General features: G+C 28.8%; 1 pseudogene; it reads left to right on the top strand.

The window, feature by feature from the left end:
* The window catches only part of LOC117635483, a 1,467-nt pseudogene extending 968 nt beyond the window's left edge, over positions 1-499 (top strand).
* Positions 500-10,875: the final 10,376 nt, after the last annotated feature.

Raw genomic sequence — 10,875 nt, 5'->3', positions numbered from 1 at the left:
GTCGGCAAAGATGTTTTCGTCGGGGGAAACCTAATCCGACAAATTTTGTCGGCATAGATCTTTGCCGACGAAATTTCGTCGGGAGAAGTCTTCATGTGTTTTTTTTTTTTTAAAGTATAAATTTTAAAAATATAAAATTAGGTTCTTTACTTTTTCTTTTGGCCAACTTCCTTAATTTAATATATGTAATTAAGCAATATCTTATCCTTTTTGAATTACTTTAATTAGTCGTAATATATATGTGTGTGTGTGTACGTACGTAGTTTCCAATAATACGTTCGTATTCTATACGCATCTCCTTTTTTTAAAAAGCAAACGTATAATAGTCGTATTGTACATGTTTGTACGAATTTGTAATGCTTAATACACATACGTTTTACAAAATTTTCATTAAGACACACAAAGTTCACGTATTATACAAATAATTCTCACATATTATTGAATAAGAATAATGTACGTTATAGAAATTATATTAAAATATTGTATAGTGGCCTATTAGTATCTACTTTGGATATGTTTAAACTAGCAAATTAATATCTATAAAGTACAAGCTAATGCAACTTGGAGGGTCCTTCTTTCTTTTATTTATTTATTAAATACTATATTTACATAGTATAGCCGTGCTGCTGTACTATATTTTTCTTTTTGAAAAATAGTCTAGCCGCGCGGCTATACTTTTCTGGGACACGTGGCGCAGAATGGTTGGAGGCTCCTTTTTTTTGAAACCAAAAGAAAGTACAGCCGCACGGCTATACTCGGTTTTTTTAAAAAAGTCGACCCGTGGCGCATTTTTTAATCAAGAATAGTATAGCCGCGCGGCTATACTCTGTTCTTAAAATCTTTTTTTTTTTAAAAAAAAAAATTTTAAATTTTTTTTCTATTTTTAATAATGAATAGTATAGCCGCACGGCTATACTCTGTTCTTAAAATCTTTTTTTTTTTTAAAAAAAAATTTTTAAATTTTTTTTCTATTTTTAATAATGAAAAGGTAGGCTACACCCTTTAAGTAGCATGTTTAATTACTTTGATTAGTAATTAAATTAGTTAATATTAAAGGAGAAAAAGAAGAAGAGAAATTGAATTACTATTCATTAATTAAAATATTTAATCATAATCAGTCATTAAATAAATAATAATTAAAATATAATTGCTAATTCAACTAATTAAACCTCAAAATATATTATGTAGTTACTAAAAATACAATTTTTAAAAATTAATTAACCTAAACATCCTAAGTTTATACTTATTTTTTTGAAAAAGACCTCTCCCGACGAAATTTCGTCGGCAAAGATATTTTCGTCGGGGGAAACCTAATCCGGCAAATTTTGTCGGCATAGATCTTTGCCGACGAAATTTCGTCGGGAGAAATCTTCATGTGTTTTTTTTTTTTTAAAGTATAAATTTTAGAAATATAAAATTAGTTTCTTTACTTTTTCTTTTGGCCAACTTCCTTAATTTAATATATGTAATTAAGCAATATCTTATCCTTTTTGAATTACTTTAATTATTCGTAATATATATGTGTGTGTGTACGTACGTAGTTTCCAATAATACGTTCGTGTTCTATACGCATCTCCTTTTTTTAAAAAGCAAACGTACAATAGTCGTATTGTACATGTTTGTACGTATTTGTAATGCTTTATACACATACGTTTGACAAAATTTTCATTAAGACACACAAAGTTCGCGTATTATACAAATAATTCTCACATATTATTGAATAAGAATAATGTACGTCATATAAATTATATTAAAATATTGTATAGTGGCCTATTAATATCTACTTTGGATATGTTTAAACTAGCAAATTAATATCTATAAAGTACAAGCTAATGCAACTTGGAGGGTCCTTCTTTCTTTTATTTATTTATTAAATACTATATTTACACGGCTATACTATATTTTTCTTTTTGAAAAATAGTCTAGCCGCGCGGCTATACTTTTCTGGGACACGTGGCGCAGAATGGCTGGAGGCTCCTTTTTTTTTGAAACCAAAAGAAAGTACAGCCGCACGGCTATACTTGGTTTTTTTTAAAAAGTCGACACGTGGCGCATTTTTAATCAAGAATAGTATAGCCGCGCGGCTACCCTCTGTTCTTAAAATCTTTTTTTAAAAAAAAAAAAATTTTAAATTTTTTTTCTATTTTTAATAATGAATAGTATAGCTGCACGGCTATACTCTGTTCTTAAAATCTTTTTTTTTTTTTTAAAAAAAAAATTTTTAAATTTTTTTTTCTATTTTTAATAATGAAAAGGTAGGCTACACCCTTTAAGTAGCATGTTTAATTACTTTGATTAGTAATTAAATTAGTGAATATTAAAGGAGAAAAAGAAGAAGAGAAATTGAATTACTATTCATTAATTAAAATATTTAATCATAATCAGTCATTAAATAAATAATAATTAAAATATAATTGCTAATTCAACTAATTAAACCTCCAAATATATTATGTAGTTACTAAAAATAAAATTTTTAAAAATAAATTAACCTAAACATCCTAAGTTTATACTTATTTTTTTTAAAAATACCTCTCCCGACGAAATTTCGTCGGCAAAGATGTTTTCGTCGGGGGAAACCTAATCCGGCAAATTTTGTCGGCATAGATCTTTGCCGACGAAATTTCGTCCGGAGAAGTCTTCATGTGTTTTTTTTTTTTTAAAGTATAAATTTTAGAAATATAAAATTAGTTTCTTTACTTTTTCTTTAGGCCAACTTCCTTAATTTAATATATGTAATTAAGCAATATCTTATCCTTTTTGAATTACTTTAATTAGTCGTAATATATATGTGTGTGTGTGTACGTACGTAGTTTCCAATAATACGTTCGTATTCTATACGCATCTCCTTTTTTTAAAAAGCAAACGTATAATAGTCGTATTGTACATGTTTGTACGTATTTGTAATGCTTAATACACATACTTTTTACAAAATTTTCATTAAGACACATAAAGTTCACGTATTATACAAATAATTCTCACATATTATTGAATAAGAATAATGTACGATATAGAAATTATATTAAAATATTGTATAGTGGCCTATTAATATCTACTTTGGATATGTTTAAACTAGCAAATTAATATCTATAAAGTACAAGCTAATGCAACTTTGAGGGTCCTTCTTTCTTTTATTTATTTATTTATTAAATACTATATTTACATAGTATAGCCGTGCGGCTGTACTATATTTTTCTTTTTGAAAAATAGTCTAGCCGCACGGCTATACTTTTTTGGGACACGTGGCGCAGAATGGCTGGAGGCTCCTTTTTTTTGAAACCAAAAGAAAGTACAGCCGCACGGCTATACTCGGTTTTTTTAAAAAGTCGATACGTGGCACATTTTTATATCAACAATAGTATAGCCGCGCGGCTATACTCTGTTCCTAAAATCTTTTTTTTTTTTAAAAAATTTTTTAAAAATTTTTTTTTTTTCAATGAAAAGGTAGGCTACACCCTTTAAGTAGCATGTTTAATTACTTTGATTAGTAATTAAATTAGTGAATATTAAAGGAGAACAAGAAGAAGAGAAATTGAATTACTATTCATTAATTAAAATATTTAATCATAATCAGTCATTAAATAAATAATAATTAAAATATAATTGCTAATTCAACTAATTAAACCTCCAAATATATTATGTAGTTACTAAAAATAAAATTTTTAAAAATTAATTAACCTAAACATCCTAAGTTTATACTTATTTTTTTTTTAAAATACCTCTCCCGACGAAATTTCGTCGGCAAAGATATTTTCGTCGGGGGAAACCTAATCCGGCAAATTTTGTCGGCATAGATCTTTGCCGACGAAATTTCGTCGGGAGAAATCTTCATGTGTTTTTTTTTTTTTAAAGTATAAATTTTAGAAATATAAAATTAGTTTCTTTACTTTTTCTTTTGGCCAACTTCCTTAATTTAATATATGTAATTAAGCAATATCTTATCCTTTTTGAATTACTTTAATTAGTCGTAATATATATGTGTGTGTACGTACGTAGTTTCCAATAATACGTTCGTGTTCTATCCGCATCTCCTTTTTTTAAAAAGCAAACGTACAATAGTCGTATTGTACATGTTTGTACGTATTTGTAATGCTTAATACACATTCGTTTTACAAAATTTTCATTAAGACACACAAAGTTCACGTATTATACAAATAATTCTCACATATTATTGAATAAGAATAATGTACGTTATAGAAATTATATTAAAATATTGTATAGTGGCCTATTAATATCTACTTTGAATATGTTTAAACTAGCAAATTAATATCTATAAAGTACAAGCTAATGCAACTTTGGGGGGTCCTTCTTTCTTTTATTTATTTATTAAATACTATATTTACATAGTATAGCCGTGCGGCTGTACTATATTTTTCTTTTTGAAAAATAGTCTAGCCGGACGGCTATACTTTTTTGGGAAACGTGGCGCAGAATGGCTGGAGGCTCCTTTTTTTTGAAACCAAAAAAGAGTACAGCCGCACGGCTGTACTCGGTTTTTAAAAAGTCGACACGTGGCGCATTTTTATATCAAGAATAGTATAGCCGCACGGCTATACTCTGTTCTTAAAATCTTTTTTTTTTTAAAAAAAAAAAATTTTAAATTGTTTTTCTTTTTTTAATATTGAATAGTATAGCCGCACGGCTATACTCTGTTCTTAAAATCTTTTTTTTTTTTTTTAAAAAAAAATTTTAAATTTTTTTTTCTATTTTTAATAATGAAAAGGTAGGCTACACCCTTTAAGTAGCATGTTTAATTACTTTGATTAGTAATTAAATTAGTGAATATTAAAGGAGAGAAAGAAGAAGAGAAATTGAATTACTATTCATTAATTAAAATATTTAATCATAATCAGTCATTAAATAAATAATAATTAAAATATAATTGCTAATTCAACAAATTAAACCTCCATATATTATGTAATTACTAAAAATACAATTTTTAAAAATTAATTAACCTAAACATCCTAAGTTTATACTTATTTTTTTTGAAAAATACCTCTCCCGACGAAATTTCGTCGGCAAAGATGTTTTCGTCGGGGGAAACCTAATCCGGCAAATTTTGTCGGCATAGATCTTTGCCGACGAAATTTCGTCGGGAGAAGTCTTCATGTGTTTTTTTTTTTTAAAGTATAAATTTTAGAAATATAAAATTAGTTTCTTTACTTTTTCTTTTGGCCAACTTCCTTAATTTAATATATGTAATTAAGCAATATCTTATCCTTTTTGAATTACTTTAATTAGTCGTAATATATATGTGTGTGTGTACGTACGTAGTTTCCAATAATACGTTCGTGTTCTATACGCATCTCCTTTTTTTAAAAAGCAAACGTACAATAGTCGTATTGTACATGTTTATACGTATTTGTAATGCTTAATACACATACGTTTTACAAAATTTTCATTAAGACACACAAAGTTCACGTATTATACAAATAATTCTCACATATTATTGAATAAGAATAATGTACGTTATAGAAATTATATTAAAATATTGTATAGTGGCCTATTAATATCTACTTTGGATATGTTTAAACTAGCAAATTAATATCTATAAAGTACAAGCTAATGCAACTTGGAGGGTCGTTCTTTCTTTTATTTATTTATTTATTAAATACTATATTTACATAGTATAGCCGTGCGGCTGTACTATATTTTTCTTTTTGAAAAATAGTCTAGCCGCGCGGCTATACTTTTCTGGGACACGTGGCGCAGAATGGCTGGCGGCTCCTTTTTTTTTGAAACCAAAAGAAAGTACAGCCGCACGGCTATACTCGGTTTTTTTAAAAAAGTCGACACGTGGCGCATTTTTTAATCAAGAATAGTATAGCCGCGCGGCTATACTCTGTTCTGAAAATCTTTTTTTTTTAAAAAAAAAAAATTTAAATTTTTTTTCTATTTTTAATAATGAATAGTATAGCCGCACGGCTATACTCTGTTCTTAAAATCTTTTTTTTTTTTTTTTTTAAAAATTTTTTTAAATTTTTTTTCTATTTTTAATAATGAAAAGGTAGGCTACACCCTTTAAGTAGCATGTTTAATTACTTTGATTAGTAATTAAATTAGTGAATATTAAAGGAGAGAAAGAAGAAGAGAAATTGAATTACTATTCATTAATTAAAATATTTAATCATAATCAGTCATTAAATAAATAATAATTAAAATATAATTGCTAATTCAACTAATTAAACCTCAAAATATATTATGTAGTTACTAAAAATACAATTTTTAAAAATTAATTAACCTAAACATCCTAAGTTTATACTTATTTTTTTGAAAAATACCTCTCCCGACGAAATTTCATCGGTAAAGATGTTTTCGTCGGGGGAAACCTAATCCGGCAAATTTTGTCGGCATAGATCTTTGCCGACGAAATTTCGTCGGGAGAAGTCTTCATTTTTTTTTTTTTTTTTAAAGTATAAAATTTTAAAATATAAAATTAGTTTCTTTTCTTTTTCTTTTGGCCAACTTCCTTCATTTAATATATGTAATTAAGTAATATCTTATTATTTTTTAATTACTTTAATTAGTCGTAATATATATATATGTATGTATACGTATATTCATATGTGTGTGTGTGTACGTACGTAGTTTCCAATAATACATTCGTGTTCTATATGCATCTCCTTTTTTTAAAAAGCAAACGTACAATAGTCGTATTGTACATGTTTGTACGTATTTGTAATGCTTAATACAAATACGTTTTACAAAATTTTCATTAAGACACACAAAGTTCACGTATTATACAAATAATTCTCACATATTATTGAATAAGAATAATGTACGTTATAAAAATTATATTAAAATATTGTATAGTGACCGATTAATATCTACTTTGGATATGTTTAAACAAGCAAATTAATATCTATAAAGTACAAGCTAATGCAACTTGGAGGGTCCTTCTCTTCTTTTATTTATTTATTAAATACTATATTTACATAGTATAGCCGTGCGGCTATATTTTTCTTTTTGAAAAATAGTCTTGCCGCGCGGCTATACTTTTCTGGGACACGTGGCGCAGAATGGTTGGAGGCTCCTTTTTTTTGAAACCAAAAGAAAGTACAGCCGCACGGCTATACTCGGTTTTTTTAAAAAAGTCGACACGTGGCGCATTTTTTAATCAAGAATAGTATAGCCGCGCGGCTATACTCTGTTCTTAAAATCTTTTTTTTAAAAAAAAAAAATTTTTTAATTTTTTTTTCTATTTTTAATAATGAATAGTATAGCCGCACGGCTATACTCTGTTCTTAAAATCTTTTTTTTTTTAAAAAAAAAAAATTTTTAAATTTTTTTTCTATTTTTAATAATGAAAAGGTAGGCTACACCCTTTAAGTAGCATGTTTAATTACTTTGATTAGTAATTAAATTAGTGAATATTAAAGTAGAAAAAGAAGAAGAGAAATTGAATTACTATTCATTAATTAAAATATTTAATCATAATCAGTCATTAAATAAATTATAATTAAAATATAATTGCTAATTCAACTAATTAAACCTCCAAATATATTATGTAGTTACTAAAAATACAATTTTTAAAAATTAATTAACCTAAACATCCTAATTTTATACTTATTTTTTTGAAAAATACCTCTCCCGACGAAATTTCGTCGGCAAAGATGTTTTCGTCGGGGGAAACCTAATCCGGCAAATTTTGGCGGCATAGATCTTTGCCGACGAAATTTCGTCGGGAGAAGTCTTCATGTGTTTTTTTTTTTTTAAAGTATAAATTTTAGAAATATAAAATTAGTTTTTTTACTTTTTTTTTTGGCCAACTTCCTTAATTTAATATATGTAATTAAGCAATATCTTATCCTTTTTGAATTACTTTAATTAATCGTAATATATATGTGTGTGTGTACGTACGTAGTTTCCAATAATACGTTCGTGTTCTATACGCATCTCCTTTTTTAAAAAAGCAAACGTACAATAGTCGTATTGTACATGTTTGTACGTATTTGTAATGCTTAATACACATACGTTTTAAAAAATTTTCATTAAGACACACAAAGTTCACGTATTATACAAATAATTCTCACATATTATTGAATAAGAATAATGTACGTCATAGAAATTATATTAAAATATTGTATAGTGGCCTATTAATATCTACTTTGGATATGTTTAAACTAGCAAATTAATATCTATAAAGCACAAGCTAATGCAACTTTGGAGGGTCCTTCTTTCTTTTGGAGGGCCCTTCTTTCTTTTATTTATTTATTAAATACTATATTTACATAGTATAGCCGTGCGGCTGTACTATATTTTTCTTTTTTAAAAATAGTCTAGCCGCGCGGCTATACTTTTCTGGGACACGTGGCGCAGAATGGCTGGAGGCTCCTTTTTTTTGAAACCAAAAGAAAGTACAGCCGCACGGCTATACTCGGTTTTTTTAAAAAAGTCGACACGTGGCCCATTTTTTTATCAAGAATAGTATAGCCGCACGGCTATACTCTGTTCTTAAAATCTTTTTTTTTTAAAAATTTTTTTAAATTTTTAATAATGAAAAGGTAGGCTACACCCTTTAAGTAGCATGTTTAATTACTTTGATTAGTAATTAAATTAGTGAATATTAAAGGAGAAAAAGAAGAAGAGAAATTGAATTTCGTCGGGAGAAGTGTTCATGATTTTTTTTTTTTTTTTTGAAAAGTATAAATTTTAAAAATATAAAATTAGTTTCTTTACTTTTTCTTTTGGCCAACTTCCTTCATTTAACATATGTAATTAAGTAATATCTTATCCTTTTTGAATTACTTTAATTAGTCGAAATATATATATATTATTGAATAAGAATAATGTACGTTATAAAAATTATATTAAAATATTGTATAGTGGCCTATTAATATCTACTTTGGATATGTTTAAACTAGCAAATTAATATCTATAAAGTATAAGCTAATGCAACTTAGAGGGTCCTTCTTTCTTTTATTTATTTATTAAATACAATATTTACATAGTATAGCCGTGCGGCTGTACTATATTTTTCTTTTTTAAAAATAGTCTAGCCGCAAATTAAATCTCTAATGCCCAAGAGCCAAGGCCCAAGGCCCAAGTCTTTGATCAATATTATTATTATGTATTAATGCCAAATTCATTGACAATCCTTTTGCAGAGCCCAATAGCCCACTCCACCAAGGTTAAGCACACTTTCTAATCTGTTCTAGTGCTTTGTTTATAAAGAATTTTATAGGGTTGTGCATTTTCGATGTGGGATGTTGAGAAAAGGAACCTCAAATCAAGATCCAACATAAAAATCTTGCTAGGATCATGGGCTGCTGCGTCAAAGAAGATGAGAAGTTTCTGATTTATGAGTTCATCCCAAACAGAAGCTTGGACACTCATCTATTTGGTTAGTTTCACTGGACTTTATCTTTGTAATTTGCCTACTTTGTATATGAATGAACCTATTGGTTATATTTCGAATGTTTGCATTTACAAGATCCAGCGAGGAGACCTGAGCTTGATTTGACGATTCAATATTATTAGTGTGTTGCTAGAGGGCTTCTTTATCTCCACCATGATTCGTATTTGAAGGTCAGTAACATTCTCTTGGATGAGAACGTGAACCCCAAAATTTCAGATTTTTTATTGGCACTTATCGTTCAAGGGACACAGCATCTGACAAATACTCAGAAGGTTGTGGGAACACTGTAAGCATCATTCCTTTCCCTATTCTTGGAAGAGCATCCCAACTCAGATTTCAATGGTCAGCATATTGTCATTCATATCAGTGTATTAGTGAATTTATATGGAGGCAGAGATAACATGTAGGAAATCTAGCTGTACCATTCATTTTATTTAGAACCCTGCAATCTTAACTGAAACATCTGTTGCATGCCATTAAGATATAAATTTTGTGGCACTTTTCTGAAGACCAGAAACAAATAAAGAATAAATATTGTCAGTTAAGTACTAATGAATTGCCTTTGCATTGGCTATATGTCTCCAGAGTATGCCACAGGAGGGATATTTTCTGAAAAATTTGATGTCTATAGCTTCGGGGTCTTGATATTGGCGATTATTAGCGGCAGGAACAATACCAGCTTCTATTACTTTGAAAAACATCTAGGTGTCCTAGCTTATGTAAGTTCACACTTTAAATCCTACAAGCTAAGTACAGCAGAGTCTAACAAGTCTAGCCAACATACACGAAATTTTGTCGGGCATGGTACTGTGGAATGAAGGCAGGGGATATGACTTGGTTGATGAAGTATTGGCTGATTCATATTCCTCATCAGAAGATGAGATGTGTGCACACTGGGCTTCTCTGTTTACAAGACAAGACAATGCTGCAGATAGGCCAACCATGCCAGATGTTTTTTTTTTTTTTTGTGTGTGTGGATGTAAGTTGTGTGTTGTATTCATTGCAAAATTTAGCTTCAGTATAGGAACCCCAAAAGCACGAACACAACTATTTTAATCTGGACCACGTTTTCTCATAAACGTGCCAAAGCTAATGGCGTGCATGCATTTCTCACCCGTGCACATTCTATGATCTAATCATTTACAGTATATAAACATGTTAGTTTATGGGAGAAGAGGTTTAGGAAATGGTTGGTTTAGTGTTTAGGACAATAGCTTAACTTGGAATGGAAAACTCTTGAAAGAGTAACCAAGTAGTTCTATTTGAATGAAGTAGAGGAAAAGTGCAAGGCTTTGGATATAGGACAGCTGTAGTTTTCAGCTTAATTACTTGAGTTGGCTGTAGGCATATTTATACAGATGCTAAGTCGGCAATTTTGCTTGGACAAGTCGGTTGCACAGTAACCGACTTATCTAAAGTCATTTTTAACCACAAGTTAGTCCTATAATTCTAGAATTCTCTAGTTACAATAACAATAGATAATTATTAGGATGGTTCTAGTAAGAGTCAACCAACTTTTA

This window comes from Prunus dulcis, chromosome 7, assembly GCF_902201215.1.
Source record: "Prunus dulcis chromosome 7, ALMONDv2, whole genome shotgun sequence".
Classification (NCBI taxonomy): Eukaryota; Viridiplantae; Streptophyta; class Magnoliopsida; order Rosales; family Rosaceae; genus Prunus; species Prunus dulcis.
The sequence above is the reverse complement of the archived record's forward strand: the minus strand, read 5'-3'. Positions and strand labels throughout refer to the sequence as shown.